Source organism: Lissotriton helveticus, chromosome 4_1, assembly GCF_964261635.1.
Source record: "Lissotriton helveticus chromosome 4_1, aLisHel1.1, whole genome shotgun sequence".
NCBI classification, from domain to species: Eukaryota; Metazoa; Chordata; class Amphibia; order Caudata; family Salamandridae; genus Lissotriton; species Lissotriton helveticus.
The window spans coordinates 1270148378-1270166683 of NC_136063.1; the positions used below are offsets into that span (position 1 = coordinate 1270148378).

The following is an 18306-nucleotide window of genomic DNA, read 5'->3' on the forward strand; positions in this document are numbered from 1 at the left end:
AAGACACATACTTTGTGTATGCTGCGTATATTTAATTGATATTATTGTATCGTTATCATGACAGATGCAAGACACAACTACTTAAAAAGCAATATTTTGTCTGTTCATAATTTTTAAATGCAGATAAACTGTATTTTATGTGGATAGCTCAATGGGTTACTTGCAGTACAGAAGTTACAGTCCTAAAATAGGACAGGGATCTATAAAATGACATCAAAGAGCTGCATACAAACCTGAATGGTATAGTTAAAACTTTTTTTTGTGTGTTTCAATATAGTTAGAATTTCCCTATTCTTTCATTACTCTAATGTTGCTATAAAGAGTTTGTTTTGGCAGATAGACATTTTAATCAGTAAAGCCAACCCCACAAACACTGGGGTATGCTTTCAATCCTGCGTTTGTGCTTCTCCAGACCAAACCCTCTTAAAACATTCTGCCCACCAGTATGGATGACATGCGATTCCTACACCTTGTAATCCTCATTGGCTTATGTGACATTCCCTATAGGCTGATTTACATACTTGTATGATTCATTGTCTGTGCATAATGTGTGCATGATGTAAAGTACTATGACACCCGACACTATGAGTAGCGCTATACAACAAATGAAATCGAATATGAGAGAGGGGCTACGGAGAGATGAAACTGTTGGAGGGTGGCAATTAGGGAATCCGAGGAGGAGGTCATCGGGGGAGAGGCTATGGAGCGATGAGAGGCACTGTTAGAGGGTGGCAGTGAGGGAATCCAAGGAGGAGGCCATGGGGGGCTGGGCTACGGAGCGATGAGGGGCACTGGTGGAGGGTGGCAATGATGGAATTCAAGGAGGAGGTCATGGGGAGGAGGGCCTTTGGAGAGATGAGGGGCGCTGTTGGAAGGTGGTAGTGAGGGAATCTGAATATGAGATCATGAGGGAGAGGGGCTTTGGAGAGATGAGGGGCACTGTTGGAGGGTGGCAATGAGGGAATTCAAGGAGGAGGTCATGGGGAGGAGGGCCTTTGGGGACATGAGGGGCGCTGTTGGAGGGTGGCAATGAGGGAATCCAAGGAGGAGATCATGGGGGCTGGGCTACGGAGCGATGAGGGGCCCTGGTGGTGGGTGGCAATGAGGGATTTCAAGGAGGAGGTCATGGGGAGGAGAACCTTTGGAGAGATGAGGGGCACTGTTGGAAGGTGGCAATGAGGGAATCTGAGGAGGAGGGCGTTTGGAGAAATGAGGAGCACTGGTGGAGCGTGGCAATGAGGGAATCCGAGGAGGTGGTCATGGGGGCTGGGCTACGGAGTGATGAGGGGCACTGGTGGAGGGTGGCAATGAGGGAAATAAAGGAGGAGGTCATGGGGAGGAGGGCCTTTGGAGAGATGAGGGACGCTGTTGGAAGGTGGTAGTGAGGGAATCCGAGGATGAGATCAGGAGGGAGAGGGGCTTTGGAGCGATGAGGGGCACTGTTGGAGGGTGGCAGTGAGGGAATCCGAGGAGGGGGTCATGGGGAGGGTGGGAGATACAGAGAGATGAGGGACACTGGTGAAGGGTGGTAGTGAGGGAGTCTGAGAAAGAGGTCATGAGGGGTAGGGGCTACAAAGAGATGGAGTGCACTGTTGGAGGGTTGTAGTAAAGGTATCTACAGAGAAAGAAGTCAGTTGTGGGGCACCAATAAATAACTCTCCACATGTTCTGTATACACACAGAAGCAATCCTTGTATCATAGTGACTTTTGGCAAGTAGATATGATGTAATCTATGGCTTGTAGACTACCTCCAAAAGCGACAAATTGGGACGGTAGTGGCCCACCCGAATGTTCCCTTGGCCCACCTAAATAAAAAATCCTGGAACCAGGCCTGATGGTCGGTGATTGTTCTTGTCTTCTTGTCTTGGGCCCCTGACCGTCTCCCCCGGCGGCGAGAAAGGAAAGAAAGAGAGTAGAGGAGGAGAAATGTATGTTTGTGATGTTGATAGGAGCACAGTGCGCTCGGGAGGTTATGGAGTGACTAAGCGGCTAGTTTAGTTTAACCCCATACTCAAGAACACCATAGCCGGATATCTTTTATAGAATGTTGCCTTATGTCCTGCTTTGACCTACCACAGACTCCCAAAGTGCTTCAAAAGTCCAAACTGAGTTTATGTTTGTTTATTTTTAATTCTGATTTCTGTTCAGGGGACTATACAGCAGAAGTGTAGTAGTAATCATCGAAAAAGCATGGGAAAAACAGCAATGTACAGCCTTAGACAGTTTCTAAGTAATGTAATACAACGGATTTAATGTGTGGCAGTGCTATGTTGTGGGAGAGCACAGAGCTCATAGCAGTGTCTTCCACCAGCGGTTTTGCACTTCTCAGGGCGCTGCCAATGTGAGTGATGCAAGCGGTGGGTCTCAGTATACGAGGGACAGGAAGCAAATACACAAAGCAAATAACCACTTCGCAGCAGTGTTTTCCATAAAGCAAACCATGGAAATGACCTTCATAGATTTTCCTGCACATTTCGGCTTAACAGATGCAGAGTAATATTTGGTTAGTTCCGCACTGGGGAGATAGGATGATTTGAGAACACCGGCATCAAATACAGCTAGATACATAAATGTGCATGTAAAGTTAGTGTGATATTGCTGCACTCCAAACACGAGATATGCGAATATGAACCACATTATAAACGATTTCTGGAACCACTGACCACTTAGCGGGCGTTTTTTTCTGGGTTTAGAGCTGGCTTGTAGATCCTATGCTTTTGTTTGAAATCTCTATTAATTTTAACAATCAAACAATATTATAGAGCGGCTAGAATAATAACATAAGCGTCAAGCAAGGAGGCTACAGATATTTCAGTCTGTGTCGTAACCGAAATGCTTATCCATCAGCTTTATGAACCTCTAATGTCCATCCAGGATCGCCAGCTAACAGGACATGTACATTATCTGTGGGAAAAAAAGTTGAGCCAGTGATGACGTAATAACATAGATAGTAACAAATGTGTTACCCTTGTACGACAGTTCTATAAAAAGGAAACGAATAACCACAAAAATGGGGAAAAGAACAAAAGCAAAAGGGATCATAAGCCCAAAGAGGAGGGGACAGAAGGGGGGGGGGGGGGTGGAGTCCCAGAACCACCACCCTAGGAGTTTTCGGAATGGGAAACCCTATTACATCTTTGATGTGGCTCAGCACCTCTTTCCAAAAGATCATCAAGTGTGGGCAGGACCACCACATGTGGATGAACGACCCCGTGTCTGCCCTACATCGCCAACACAGAGCTGTGGAAGTGGGAAACATTTTCTGGAGGCTAAGGGGGTATAATACCAACGTGTCATCGGTTTGTAGGCCGACTCTTGTTGTGTGATATGTTTAAGGTGTTGGGAATGTCTCTCCATAACTGTTCCCAATGCTCAGGGGGGTATCTTCCTTGATGTCTATATGCCACTTACGTTGATAAGAGTGGAGAGGCAGGGGGCATTGCAGGACCCTGTATGTTCGGGAGATCAGGCCCGTGAACCATCAAATGATCGTAGTAACAATTCAAAGGGGGTCAGTGGGCGCGTGGCTACCACTGTATTTTCAGTAGTATGTAGCGAGTGCCTGATTTGATAATACTGAAGGAGCACCATGGGGGGAAGGTGATAATCTTGTCTACATTGGTCAAATGTTTTAAAGGTCTCTCCCACAAAGAGATCAGCTATTGTGCGGCACTCACCGGCCTCCCAAGCTTGAAAAGAATTAGGTTGTAGGCAGGTGTTGCGGGCCAAAGGTGTGTTAGGGGAGGGGAATGAGGTAAGTCCGTGACTGATGGCTACCTTGTCCCACATCTCCAGGGCGGTTCTTGTGGGGGTAGCGATATAGGCACCATGAGGACACGCTCTTCTTGGTAGCCAGGCCAGGTCCCAGAGGGGGCGACAGATCACTGCCCTGTTCATGTGAAACCAATATTTTTTGTTTTCGCAGACTACCCACTCCGAAATAAAGCACAGATGTGATGCCCAATAATAAACAAGGAGATCGGGGCATGCAAGACCCCCTCTGTCTTTTGGTGACTTTAGAAGTTTGTTGGAAAATCTCGGCCTTCCCTTTCCCCAAATAAAGGAATTGACCTCAGCCTGAAGGCTTAGAATGTCCCGTTGGGTGATAGAGGTCAGGAGTGCCTGAAAGAAGTACAGTAGTTTGGCAGAATAGACATTTTCACTGCATTAAGACGGCCCAACAACGATAGGGGGAGCTATTTCCATCGTCTAAGGCCCGCTCTAACAACGTCTGAACTCCGGCCAGTTTGCCTGAGTCCAAGAGTCCAGTGTGGCTGTGAGGTTAAGCCACAAGTATCGTATAGAGTGAGGGGCCCACTGGAATGGGGAATGCATACTTAACTCTACAATCTCCTGAGGGGAAAGGATGAGGGTCAATGCCTGTGATTTGTTAATGTTATTTTTTAGCCCAGAGACCTATTCAAATTGAGACAGTATGAAAAGCAGGGTGGGAAGAGAGCCATGGGGGTCGGTGAGAGTCAGGAGCAGATCATCCACGATGAGAGCAGCCTTATGTTCAATTCCCGCAAATGGTATGGCCCTAACTGCCAATGACTGACGTATTGTAATTGCCAGGGGCTCTTTGGCCAAGGCAAAAAGCAGGGGCGCCAGAGGGAACACCTGGCGCGTTCCCCTGAGAATCTGAATTGGGGGGGCGAGTAGGCCATTGATTCGAATTCTTGCAGAGGGCGATGTGTAAGGGGCCATTATGCGAGATGTCGTGACTGGTCCCAGCCCTATCCTCTGCAGCACCGCTCTTAAGAAAGGTCCAATCAACCCAGCATCAAGGGAGAGCAGAAATGCTGGAATATTACGCCAGTGGGCCTTCTCCACTAAGTGGGCTATCCGCCTAATATTATCCGCCCCCTGTCTTTGGTGAATGAAACCTGCCTGGTCTCTACCAACCAAGCCAGGGAGCAATGGTGCCAGATGATGTGCCAAATGTTTTGTAAATATTTTGACATCAACGTTAAGGAGGGAAATAGGATGCTGGGTCTTTCCCCGGTTTAGGAATAAGAGCTATTTCCACCTCGGCCATCGTATGGGTCACACTGGCAGTGTCGGCAAAAGAGTTAAATAACCAAAGCATCAGAGCCTGTAAGTGGGGGAGGAAGAGACAAAAGAAGGAGACCGTGAGGCCATCGGGCCCTGGAGATTTCCCCAGGAGCAGGCTTTTGAATGCTTTTAGAAGCTCTTTTGGGATAATCGGATCCTCTAGTTGCTGAGCATGAGAATGATGTAACTGTTCCCAAGTGCACAAGTTGAGGAATGGCTCAACCTCCTCTTGGGCAACCTTGCCTTGGTCATAGAGGGATGAGGAAAAAGGTACAGAAGGCCGGTTGTTTATCAGCTTCAGATGTGACCCACTGACCCTTACCGATCTCAATCTTAGAGACATGGTTCAGAGAGATGCATGTGTGGAGCCGACGAGCCAGTAAGTAGCCCACCTTGTTCCCCACTTCATAAAACTTGTGTTTCAGTGCGAGGAGTAAGCGCTCCGCTTTATTCACCCGGAGTGCTTTTAGTTGGCCCCGGAGTAGGCTAAGCGTTTGTGACGCTGTCTAGAGGGTGCAGAATGCTCCTGTCTCTCCAATACCTTAATCTTGCGAGAGAGACCAGCTTCGACCAGGCGAGATTTACATGTTCGGGCGATTGAGATTGAGGTAATAACGCCTCGGATGGTTGCCTTGAAAGCGTCCCAGAGTACATGGCCATTAGTGTCTGGAAGGTAATTTATTTCTAAGTATGTTTGAATTGCCTGGCATATTTCAGCCATGTTGACCTGATCCTGTAAAATATGTGGGGGGAACCTCCAGGGAGGAATGGAGCGTGCTGTCGCACCCAATCCTGCCAGGGTGATTTCGAGATGTCCGATATATGTGCGGACTCTTAACAAGCGAATAAGTGATTGAGATAGGAAAAAGTGGTCTATACGGGAGTAAGACCGATGAACATGCGAATAAAAGGTATAATCCCTTGTGCCTGGTTCTGCATAACGCTACGCATCTAGAAGGCCCAAGGCCTCAAAGTCCTGCTTGAGCGCTGCAGACATAGCCCCTTGAAAGGTACCTTGAAAGGAGAACAAACTGCGATCTAGGTTTGGTTCCCAGACATGGTTGAAGTTCCCCCGAAGAAGGATCAAGCCCGTTTCCTGAGAGACCAGCTCCTTTCATAGGTTCCTAATGTACATGTCTTGGGAACGGTTAGGAGCATAGATATTGATCAATGTAAGGGTACTGTTGTTAACTAGCGCCTTAAGCTTTAAGTACCGTCCCTCCTTCTCTCGGGCCAGCCGGGCTCCCTGTATGCCTCATTTAAGGAGAATGGCCACCCCCCTGTTTTAGATGTTGCAGAGGCCCATGCTTGGCCAGGGTATTTAGGATATGTCATGCATTTTGTGTCTGCCTGCAGAAGGTGAGTTTCCTGCAAGAAAATGATGTCCGGGTCTTGAATCAGGAGGTAGCGCCAGACCTGTCACCGTTTAGTAGGTACATTAAGCTCCTTCACGTTAAGGGAAAGACGTTTAATCTGTGCCATGGACATTCGTGCATGGAGAAGGACGCCATTCTAAACCAACATCTCCCCACCTCGCTCCCACGGGTCTACCCCACCCAGCCAGTGAAGCACAACTGGGAAATGGAGACTGTGGAAATAGGTATGCCTACTAATTGAGACCACCGAACCCCATCCTCTCCGAGGGCAAAGATCATTTGCAGTAAGGAGGCCGATCCACAAGGTGCATTACAGTTATCCCGCCCCAAGGAACCCACAGGGAGGAAGGGAGGGGAGAAAAGGAGAGAACAATTCAAACAAAGAGCAGGCCAACCGGGCCATAGTAAACCATTCCAGTCCTGGAGAAGCCCATTGGTATGGACCAGGGCAACTCTGAAGAAGTCCCTCCTCATATGGACCACTTGAATGGCGGGTGTGCCAGTAGGATTGTGTAGCTGGTTGTTGCCACTCCGTCCAGCGGTCGGCCCACTGTATAATGGTGGAAAATAAGACTAAGTGCCCGCCCAAGAGGTTCTGGGAATTCTCTGTACAGAATCATGGCTGGAAGTAAATTAATCCAGATTCAAGAGGGCGCCCTGGTCAACAAACCACACCCACAAATCAAACCAGTAATCCAGAGAGATCATTGATTTAGGGTTAGGCACTCATCGCTCCCCCAACCGGGGTTCTGGAGCACTCTGAAGACTATGTACCCCTGCTCAGGAGGCAGCAGGGGAAGAGGGCCCAGAGGCCGGCCAGGAGCGGGCCGGGGACGGCGCCCCACTCATGGATTGAAGATGGTGTATAATATCCTGTTTAGTCTGCTGTTAAGTGCCGCTTGGCCTCCGAACCCGACCCAGAGTGGGAGGGACAGTAAACCACTCCGGACGGAGGGGGCCCTAGGGCCGGTAGCCCCCGGAGTCGGACTAGAGGACCGGGAATCCAACTGCAGGTGAAGCAGTTGTTGAGCCTCCTTCAAGGATCTGAGGGATCGCCGTCTTTCCTCCCATGTGAAAATCAGGAAGAAGGGCTGCCCCCACTGATGCCTGATTTTTAGATCCTTCAGTTTGTCAGTAATTGATTTAAATTCGCTGATTGACTGAGGCTAAATCCTGGAAAATTTGTATGGGATGCTCTCCGTAGGATAGGTTTGAAATTTTCCCTGGATGCACGGAAAATTGCCCCCTTCTCCGTAAAAAAGTGCACTCGGGTTTAAATATCAGGGACTAGATTCTGATTGGCATGGGGGCTGGCACTATCTAGTGTAGGGGGGAGGCATACTCTTCGCCCCTGATCTCCTGGTGGAGTTCCGCCATGTAAGTCATTATGTCCAGGCCCTTCACCCCCCTAGGGACCCCTCTAATGCCTAAGTTGTTCCTCCGGGTCCTATTCTCCAAGTCCTCTTGTTTGATCTGGAGTTCCATGTGCTGGTCTTCGAGCGTTGCAATGTGGCACCAGAGTTCCTCCTGGTCCTCCGTTCGCGTGTTGAGTGTTTATTCAAGGACATTGACTCTGGTACCAATTTACGTCACATCACGCCGGATGTGTTGCAGGCAAGACTTGAATTCGGATTTGAGTGAGCCAACTTCTGCCTTTCTCTCCTGGAGGAAATTGGTCACAAAGGCTTGTGTAAGGGGGTTCTCCTCAGTCCCCGCCGGGGCGCCGCGATCATGGGGGTCTGTTGGGACACTGCAGCAGCAGGTGGTTTCGCCCAGAGGAAGGCGACTGTTGGTTCTTTAGAAGCACCAGGAGCAGTGTCCTTTCCCCTTTTGGTTTGGGGCATGCTGTGACAGGGAGTCCAGTTAGTGCTTATGGTCTGCCAGTCCCCGGGGCAATCTCCAGAGCGTTAGTTCAGGGGAGGCAGGGGGACCACCCTGAAGACCCTGGTCAAGGGTTATCAATAGGAAACCAAAGGGTGGCAGCAAGGAATCATCTCGGAAAGAGAGAAGCGCGGTTCAGAATCCACAGAGAGGATAGTGGGTCTCGCAGCCAAGGCCCCCAGCGAGGTTTCATGCAGGGAGGAAAGACCACCTTGACAACCAATCCCACCCTAGCTGCGCCACGAGAGTACCTTCAGGCGATAGGCGAGGTAGCGGGGGCGATGGGGCACGGACAGGGACTAAAGGGAGGCCAGTACAGTCCAGACCGAAGGGCCCATATCCCGCTAGTGGTCAAGGGAGAAGAGAGATGCAGTGAGGCTCTGGTTCGCTGCCCGACTGTGTAGCCGATCTCCTCAAATGTTCACCCCAGAGAGACCAACCAAGTCTTAGTATCAGGTGGATAAGGACTCCCGGTCCCCACCACACCGCCAACGAGAGTCAAGATTAGGCTAAGAGGTGAAAGGGGGTCTAACTAGCTGGTCGGACACACAGCGCATCCTCTCTGTCCCCCACAAAGCGCACACGTGGTCCTCCTTCACTCCGGCCACAGGCCCTTGCCTCACCTCCACTCCTGTGCTGTGCTCCACTGTCTTCCAGGCGGGTCTGGTGATGACTTCTGCTCGCCCTTCCTCTCCTGCCGCGGTGCTTGGGCCCCCAGGACCTAGGGCAAGAAATCGGGGCTTCCCCCACTCTGGGGAGACGCAGGATCGTGCACTTCACCCCCACTGGGGGCGCCGCAGCCCAGCCCCAGTGACTGTAATGCAGCGGGCTCTCCTCCCCTCAGGGAGCATGGGCCCACAAGATGGTGGCTTGATGAAGGACCTGCCAGCCGCAGGTAAGCGCTTGGCTTCCAGAGAGGAGCCTGGTCCCTCAGGGCTCCCTCCCGACTCAGTAAGTCCGCAGGGCGATGAAAGGAGGCAACGTGTGCGGTGGGCTCATCGACCTACGGCAGAGGATATCTGCCCCAGAGAGACCGCAGGGTTGGGGGTCCGCCTCCGATGCCACCGAGCTTGAGTGTTCAGGGTTGCGCAGGTAACATTTGGGGCTCAGGCCACGGCCACGGCCACCGAAACCATCCTCCTCCGGAGCACCACAGTAGTCTGGTCACTTCTGTGGCGCTCTTAGGCCGCGGCAGGATCATCCAGCTCTGCTAGGGCTGGAGACAAGAGGGCGGGCGAGGTCACCCTCACCAGCTAAATGCACACAGCAGCCCCCGGCAAGGGAACGGAGCCCACCCGAGACAGCCAATTTGATGCGGGGAGATCTCTAAAGCCGCAGGATGGAGTCAGGCTGTGTCCCTGAGGTCTCGCAGTTGTTTTGTGCGTTTGGCCAGCTACAGGGAAACGGAGCAGACCCAAAGTGCATCTTACTCCATCGGAGTCTTGGCCACACCCCCTCGATCCTATGCTTTTGTAACCACTCAATGTCTGCTTGAATCCAATGTTGTATTAAGTAACTTCAGGCCCTTAAAGTAAACTATACCGGCAACGTCACAAGGGTCGTGAACAAGCTTAACTATTCCAACATCTTAATCCCGCTCTCCAGCACAACCGAGCAGTTTGATCTCAGTTCATCAATGTGATTGTGTCCATCATTTGATACACCAATTTCATACCTTCAAGCGCTGTCGGTGGTACCCTGAAAAATGGCCCCTATAAAAGCTAACAGCCTCAATCCACCTGTAAAAGATTCACCCAAGGGAAATGTTTAAATTTCAACAATAATTAATTAATGTTAGGCTCCACAGAAGTTCATGTGTCATTTAAACTAATGCGCACCACAGTGGCAACTGAACATTTTAACTCGACCGTCCAGAAAGCGTCAACCGAGAACGTCAACATGAGGGTAACAGAGATATCGCTTAGCAAGGCTGCCGTTGGTTGTTTTCACAAAGAAGCAGACTTAAAGGCCAGAAGACCTGGTACCAATGCTTAGATATTAGGCACTGGGATCTGTGTTGTCACTGTTTGGTTGGGTCATGCTAGTAGAGGACCTCTGCACTTCTTTTCCTGGTGGTAAAATGGAGCCCAGTGACTACAGCAGTAAACTGTAGAAAAAACACAAAACAAAGTTAAAGTCAGGTTATTAAGGAGCACTGAAATGGAAAAACGCTTCTGTTTGGGGAAATCGTGCGTGCATGGCTCCTTGCGAATTTCAAACGAATTAGCAAGCGTACTTCAAAAAATGTAGTAAAATTGAAAGGGGAGGCGATGATACGGCAGGTCATATTCGAAACGACTGCTTGGAGGTGTTTCATTTGGGAGGCAGCAGTGATCAGAGAACTGGTTCCATTCCAAGAAGACTGTTTTTCTGTAGAGCTGGTATTTATCAAGCCACGTCATTAGGACTTTTTTTCAAATATTTTCTTTCTTTTCCCTCTATTCTCGTTGCACACGCCAGCATTTTTATATGCACAGACCGCGTTTGCATATTTCTTCCATCTCCTACACAAACTGAGCTGGAGGATATGTTTCGGAGTATGATGAGTGTTTGAGGAAATAAAGCTAACACGGCAAACTGTCCTTCCCCCATCTCGCCTTTATTGGGCTTTGTACCTGCCAGATTCCGCATGTTTTTTTAAGCTACCAACTTTCTTCCCTCAAGACAGAATCTAGCGGGTAAATACTTTATACATTTGTTAAGCGTACATTTAATTAAAACGTACAGAATTTGTGCAGCAATCTCGAATGAAACAAATAAAACACAAGCTCCCCCACTCTCTTGGAGGCATACAATGTGAATGAAAAATGTCATTACAGGCACAAAAAAAATTGCAGTAAACAGGGCCTACAGAGAGAAGTTTCCCCTGTAATGACATCCATAAAATACACAAATGGCACTTTTAGTACCATCCTGAATATGGCATTTTCTGTGCTCTACACACAATCTAAATGGTTTGATCATAGAGCATAATACTCCATTGGGTTTATAGAACAATCAATGTTCCATAAAATGATGTATTTATCCAATAGAAGGCTCAGCAGTTACTGGTGTATGACATCGTAGGACACTGCTCTGCACTGTTTTGCAGCACACATGCTGGCTGTAAAACTTATCTAACACTTCTTCAACAACTTCATCTCATCTGTGTCAAGTAATTTGTTGAAGCCTCAGCTCTACGGGCGAAGAAAAAAAAAAAAAGAAACTTGTAATAAAAATTCATAGGGTTTTCAGGAGAATGAAAGCCGTTGACAGTGGAAAGGTCACATTGTGCCTCTACTAAAGGGGTCAGGGGTCGCTCGCAGCCCAAAAAGAGAAAGTAGATTTCATGCATCGTGTAGCAGATAAAGATGACATTAAAGGGACTTGGGTCTGAAGAGGCGGGGAGGAAGAGGGGGGGTTGGGTGTGGAGGAGTGAGTGAGCGTTGGGGTGGGAGGGGGTGCCAGTGCTGGGGGAGGCGGTGCTATCATTCTATATTGAGCAGTACTGTTAACCTACCAAATGCCGGGGAGGTGCGTTATTTTCTGAATTTGGAAGCTGCATTTACTCTTCATTAAAATCTGTGGTCACCTAACTGGCTATTTTATTTTGCCAACACCTGAGTGCACAGTTGTAATGGGAAACCGGGTTTTATTTTTTTTGCACACGATAAATCAGTTGAAAGCGATTGGCTTGCTGTTCTGCTTCTCGACTTTGACCAGTCAAGAAGTGAAGTACGGTTGCACCGCTGCAAATAGCAAGGTGAGTTATTATTGTAGGCGCTCCACGCCACAGAAACACATAAGCCTATGCAAGGCCAACGTCTCAGATTAATGCTTGCATAATAAGATTCAAATGAGTACGCCTCACTTCGTGATCAAATGTGTCCAATCAAGATGTTCTATGTCCACACACCAAATTAATGGAACCACGGACCACTGCGTTGAAACCTTGAGGAGTGTGCAGGCGCCAGCATACAGAGTAAAGGGATTCTGATAGGAACATGAGTTTGTAGGGAGGACTGCCGACTAACTCAGACGGGAGCCAGCAAAGTAACTTGTGAGCAATCTACAGTACAATATTATGTGGCACATCAACTCGAGTAGTGTCCCAAGTATGGCCAAGCACAGCAATGACCGGCACTGTACAAGGTAAATTAAAAACTTCTCTATTTTGGCTATACTGACTCAATGAATACTTTTAAGGCCAAGCCACAGAGGAAAAACCCATGAAACATAAAGCAAGTTTACTGTGCTGGTCATCTTAAAAACCTGGACTGCTACAGTGAGATCATCATACAAGTCTTCACAAAAAAAGAAAAACATGTGGCAACAGAAATTGATCCCTCGACCCCCTTTCGGGTGTGTTGCATTCTTTGTTTCATGCCCCTGGTGATTTAATACTGTTACTTGACAACTGTGATGCTTCCACTTCTTGAATCCGGCTTATGGATTCTGAGAAGCTGGAGCTTGTAGTCAGTTTCGGAGGATCACAGACTGACTAGATTTCGTTGCACGTATCTTAAATAAAGCCTTCAACCTTTCCAATATAGTGTGTCCTGTCTTCCCGAAAGAGGATGGGATGTGAAAAAAGAGGACAGTTAGGAGAAGGTGTCTTGGATTAAGTGGACAAAGGTTTTGTGCTGTTATTGATGGAGCAATCGCATCGCACTACCAGTTATTTCCACCCCTTGTCCTGATAGCCGTCGTATGGTGATCTTGAACTGCATGAGGATATTTTTTTAAACTTTCTTTATTCGGAATTTCGAAATTAGAAATCCATAAAAGCAATACTGATACATAGTTTTTTTTTACTTTTAAAAATTGTGAGCATAAAGTTTTACAATACAGTACAATTTAAAATACAGAAATTATTTTCACAATTCATTTTAAATGAGGTAGTTAGTAGACATTACTTTCCAAGTTTTTCCTATGTCTGAATATACATTTCAGAAAATTAAGAACGTAATAGCAAGTGATTTCTGAATCTAAAAACTGTAGACACAGCATGGCAGGACGACACTGTCTATAACCCCATGATTTTAACAGAGACAATAACCACAGTTTACGATGTTCATTGTAAAATTTGCAGAACATGACTACATGTAGAGTGGATTGTACTGACTTTTCCTCACAAGGACAGAGGGGTAAGATCGAGTCCCAAGTATTACATTACAGGGAAAGCTACTAACCTATGAAATAGGTTTAGTCTGAATCTCGTCAGCAGAAAACGATCAAAAATACTTATTTCAAGGTTTAGGTAGGGCTGGATAGTAAATGTGGTCTGGACCATGATGGCGTGATGGACAGAGGGTTTGCCTGCTTCAGAGAGAAGCCTTAGGTTATCCAAGTGGCCCAAGGCCAGATCTTTTAACTCTTTCTTGGATATTTCACTGACCTTTTCCTGTGTAGAGTAATAAATCTCCAATCCTAGATCAGTGAGAAAATTATTAATATAAGCAAGCCATTTTATTTTTAAGGAGTGGTCTAATGTCATGGCATCTGCCACTATCCTCTTGGTTAATGTGTTTTTTTCTGAGGTCCAGATGCGTCGCCATAGGAGCAACGGTTGGATTCTTGCCAGATCCTCAACATATGGTGTGCCTAGTTCAGTATGGCACGCGTATGTTGAGGATCGCTTTGGGGCCATCAGGAGAAACCTTAGGAATGCGTTTTCTGCAACCTGTAGCGCAGAAACATCCGTATGGCCCCAGACGCCAGCCCCATACAATGCTGTTGACTGGCATTTAGCTCTATAAATTTTTATTAATTCCAAGGGTGGTCGTTTGCCCAGTTTTTGCGAAAAGGACACCAGGGCTGCTATGGCTCTCTTAAAACTGTGTTTCCTGGCCTCGACTGCCACTTTCCAGGACAGTTTGTCATCTATCGTGATGCCCAGGTAACAATAATCAGATGTCAACTCTATTTTTTGATTTTTAAGCATTAAGTCTTTAGGCCGTTTCCTCCCTGTGCCTGCCGTCATTACAAAGGTCTTCGTCGCGTTTATATGGAGGTCAAGGCTGCCCATAAACGAAGAATATCTACAAAGTACATTCTGGAGTTCGCGAGGAGTCCGTGCCAGTAGGACGGCATCGTCTGCATAGAGTAGAGCGGGAATCGGGCATTGTTTTGCCTGTGGGAGGTCCTGGGCACCCCTCAAAAGCTCAACCTCCAAGCTGTTAGTATAGAGGGAGAATAAGAAGGGAGCCAGGACACATCCTTGCCTGACTCCACGCTCCACTCCAAATGACGCCGATAGCTCGCCCTTTATACCGAAACGGACTCTCGCAGAGGGCTTAGAGTATAATTCCCTCAAGAAGTTTAGAAGTGGCAAATCCACCCCCAGTTGTGACAGCACGGACCATAATTTTATATGGGAGACACAATCGAAAGCAGCAGACAGATCCACATAAACCATGTAGAGTCTGTCCTGCTTTGCGTGTATGTACTTCCCCATGATAATAGAAAGGTTTAAGGCCTGTTCCACTGTCACGAAGCCCTCCTGGAAACCATATTGCAAATCAGACAAAATACCTCTTTCCTCCACCCACTGCTGGAGTCGCTCCAGGACTACCCTACCTGCTATCTTGCCCAACGAGTCCAACAAGGATATCGGGCGGTAGCAGGCAGGGTCCTGGCAGTCTCCTTTTTTAAAGATCGGAACCATCACGGACCTCGTCCAAGACTCCAGAAGCCCTTTCTTTGCGGCTGCCGTGCATACCCTAGTAAGGATAGGGGCCCAGAGGTCTGTGTTGTATTTTAAAAGATCGACTGGGACTCCATCCGGCCCGGGAGCTTTTCCATTTTTACTTGATTTTAGGGCCAGAAGGATCTCCGAGATTTCAAACTCTATTTGGATGGGATATGTCACGTCTGGGGGAATTTCTCCTTCAGCTTCTTGATTTATTGCTCGCTTTTGGAAAAGTTTTGAGAAATGTGATACCAACGCTGTCTCTTCTATGGCGACTTCAATTTTTTTTTTTTTTTCGTCTGCTAGGAATGGAGTTCTCACTACTCGCCAGAAGGCTTCACTGTTTTTTGCTTGGGCACTAGTGTGGAGTTCGTCCCACAATGCCTGCTTTAATTCCGCCTTTCTCTTCTTACGTACAGCAAGGTATTCCTTTCTCAAAGTGGCAATTAGATGGGGATCTCTATCATCTTTGTTTAAGGCTACCTTGAGTTTGGAATGAGCCTGGGTGCAGTCATGATTAAACCAGCCTTTGTTGCTCAGGGGTCGGGTTATTGGTCTCACTGTGATTAAGGATTTAATTTTATCCATGATTATGGAGAAGTTACTAAGGACTTCCTCATCTACCGTCATTAAGTCCAAACATTTCTTAATCTGAGGATATACCGATTTTATCAGCTCTTCGGTGAGTTCACCAGGGTTTATCTTCCCCCACTTTATTGTAAATCCATTTAGTTGACCCAGATTTATATTATTCTGGCTCAGTGCTTTTGCTATAATTTGGGGTAAGGATTGTTGCTGGATTAAGCTCAATTCCAGTTTAAGAGCTGAATGATCGCTTAAGGCGTTTGGGATAACTTCGAAGTGGTTAACTCTAGTTTGGAGACCAGCCGATATTAGAATATAGTCGACCGTTGAGAAAAACCCCCTTCCCACATAGGTTGGTTCTAGCTGGTTGGTACTACCGTCTAGGGTGTTAACTATTTGGAGGTCCAGATCTGATAACAGGTCATTCATCATAGTGCCCGATTTAGTGTGACAAAAGTGGGTAAGGGGATTGCCCTCCACAGTCACCATCCCAGCGCAATTTTTCCCCAAATGGTTGCAATGATGTAGGTTAAAATCCCCCCATGAGGATATGTGAACCATGCATTGACATTGTGCTGGTATGAATACTCAAAACAAGAAGCCCAAATGGCATTATCTATGCAGGTCACCCAGGTGAGATATCACTCGTAGTAAGGGGACTGAGTTTCAGCACAGTGACCATCTGCAGTATGACTGTGTGTGTATGCGGATTGAAGGCGTTCTGGAGCACTTATCGGGCCAATGCTGATGTGGACTAATTAAAACTCACAGGTATTGAATTGGTTTGAAATCTGAAGAGAAGTGCTCGAGGACGGTCATCGGGATTGTTGAGGAACATCGCTGTGCGTGGAATCCTGCAGTGATGTCTGAGTGGTCTTTGGGATTGTTGAGGAACGCCGCTGTGCGTGGAATCCTGCAGTGACATGTGAGCAGCCTTTAGTAACCATAGCAATCCTGGTTACAGAACTCATGCGAGGGGACGGCCTCAAAGCTGTAATGTTGGGCATTATGCTAGTGTTTCCTAGCAATGCAAACTTGATGCACAGTGACGTTGCGAGGTTATGGAAGGTAACAGACAGGCAGCATGAGATATCTCCTTAGTGACCACAACAACAGGAATTACGTACGTTGTCACTATGCATGTTGTTGCTTCTGTTAACATTGGCGTACGGGAAGATTCACGGATGTGCACAGGTTCTAAAAGAAAAAGTGGTTGATACGGGCAGCTGTAATAGTGTCATGTTCATGCACACAGTATGGAAGGTGAGAAGAAAAAGCACCCAATGTGCACAACTTGAGGTGTAATTCATTGACATGCACAGTTTTAAAAGTGTTACTGGTGGCAAGGCTGTAGGTGAATCCAAGAAAATGTAAAAGTACAGATCATAAACTTTACTTTTGAAAGGAAGCTGCTAAAAAAGTTAAAGACAATTTTTTATATTTATTAAAAATACAATTTAAGGAGAAAGTTAGGTTTTTAATAAATATTTGGGAAATGTAACTTTTGGGAATGTATATTAATGGGACTGCAGCACTGATTGTGCCACCCACACAAGTAGCCTTTCCAACCTGCCATTGCAAGCCTGTCATTGCACGGCCTGTGTGTGCAGTTTACTGCTACTTTGTTACCCCTAAGGTAGGCCCTAGGTAGCTTATAGGGAAGGGTGCTATGTAAGTAAAAGGTAGGACATGCACTGGTAAGTTTTGCAAGTCTTGTTGTGACAAACACCCAAATTCTTTTATCCCTAATGTGAGGCCTACTCCTCTCAAAGGTTGGCATTGGGAATTCCTTAATACACTTTTAAGCTGCAATTCCTAGTTAGAAAGGAGAAGCTGCATCATGTTTTATAGCTTTGGAATAGTAATGAGAAATCCTCTTTACTGGTAAAGGTGGATGTAACATTTCTATTTTAGAAATGTCACTTACACAGGAAGGGTAGGTGTGACAGAAAACTAATCTGCATTCTGATTGTTCTTCCTGGGCAGGAAGAGAGGGGGGAGCGGACACTTACATCTGAATAGGCAGTGTCCTGCTTCCACACAAAGGGCTGATTACCCCCTAATGATAGTCTGGAACCAGGGCTGGAAGAAAGGGCCTGTGTGCTCTTCAAAGACCATTCTCTGAAGTCACCTCTACTTCAAAGACACTACTGGGTATAAGTATTGGGTCTCAGACCCTACAAATAGAGTACACTATTGGACCTGTGAAGAACTCTTCTGGGAGTAGAAACTGCTGTGCTACACGGATTGCTGCTCTGCTTGACTGCTGCTCTGGAAAAACAGCTTTTCTGCTATGCTGCCTGCTGATCGCTGCCCTGCTGAGGACAATGACTTGACACATCTCACTTGAACCCATAGTGACTCCAAAGGCTTGCTGGCTTGCCCCCTGTTCTGAAGTCTCAGGGCCACCAAAGACATCCTTCAACTCTGCAACAGCACCTGGACTTTGCCATCTGTGAGACCTGCCCTGCCAAGTGGCGGCAATCCAGTCCTGGGCCCTTGAAAGGTGATCCCTGTGGGCTCATACATCAAAACCAACGTATCAATGACTTTGCGCCAATCAGAAGAGACACATTGCCCATTGACGTAAACGTGGTTGCTGCTCAATGACATTGCTTTGACGGACTGTGCAGTTTGACAACGGCAGGCTGCGCAGCTCGATGATGATGCATCGCCTGCATTGTAAAGGGGTTAATTAACGAAACTTCATTTCCTGCACAGATCAAAACCTATGCATT

General features: G+C 47.2%; 1 protein-coding gene across 2 annotated transcripts in view; it reads right to left on the reverse strand.

Annotated features, from left to right (window-relative positions):
- Positions 1-18306, reverse strand: part of ZNF407 (zinc finger protein 407) — a 1826025-nt gene that overhangs the window by 20809 nt on the left and 1786910 nt on the right. The gene's annotated exons all lie outside the window — the stretch shown is intronic.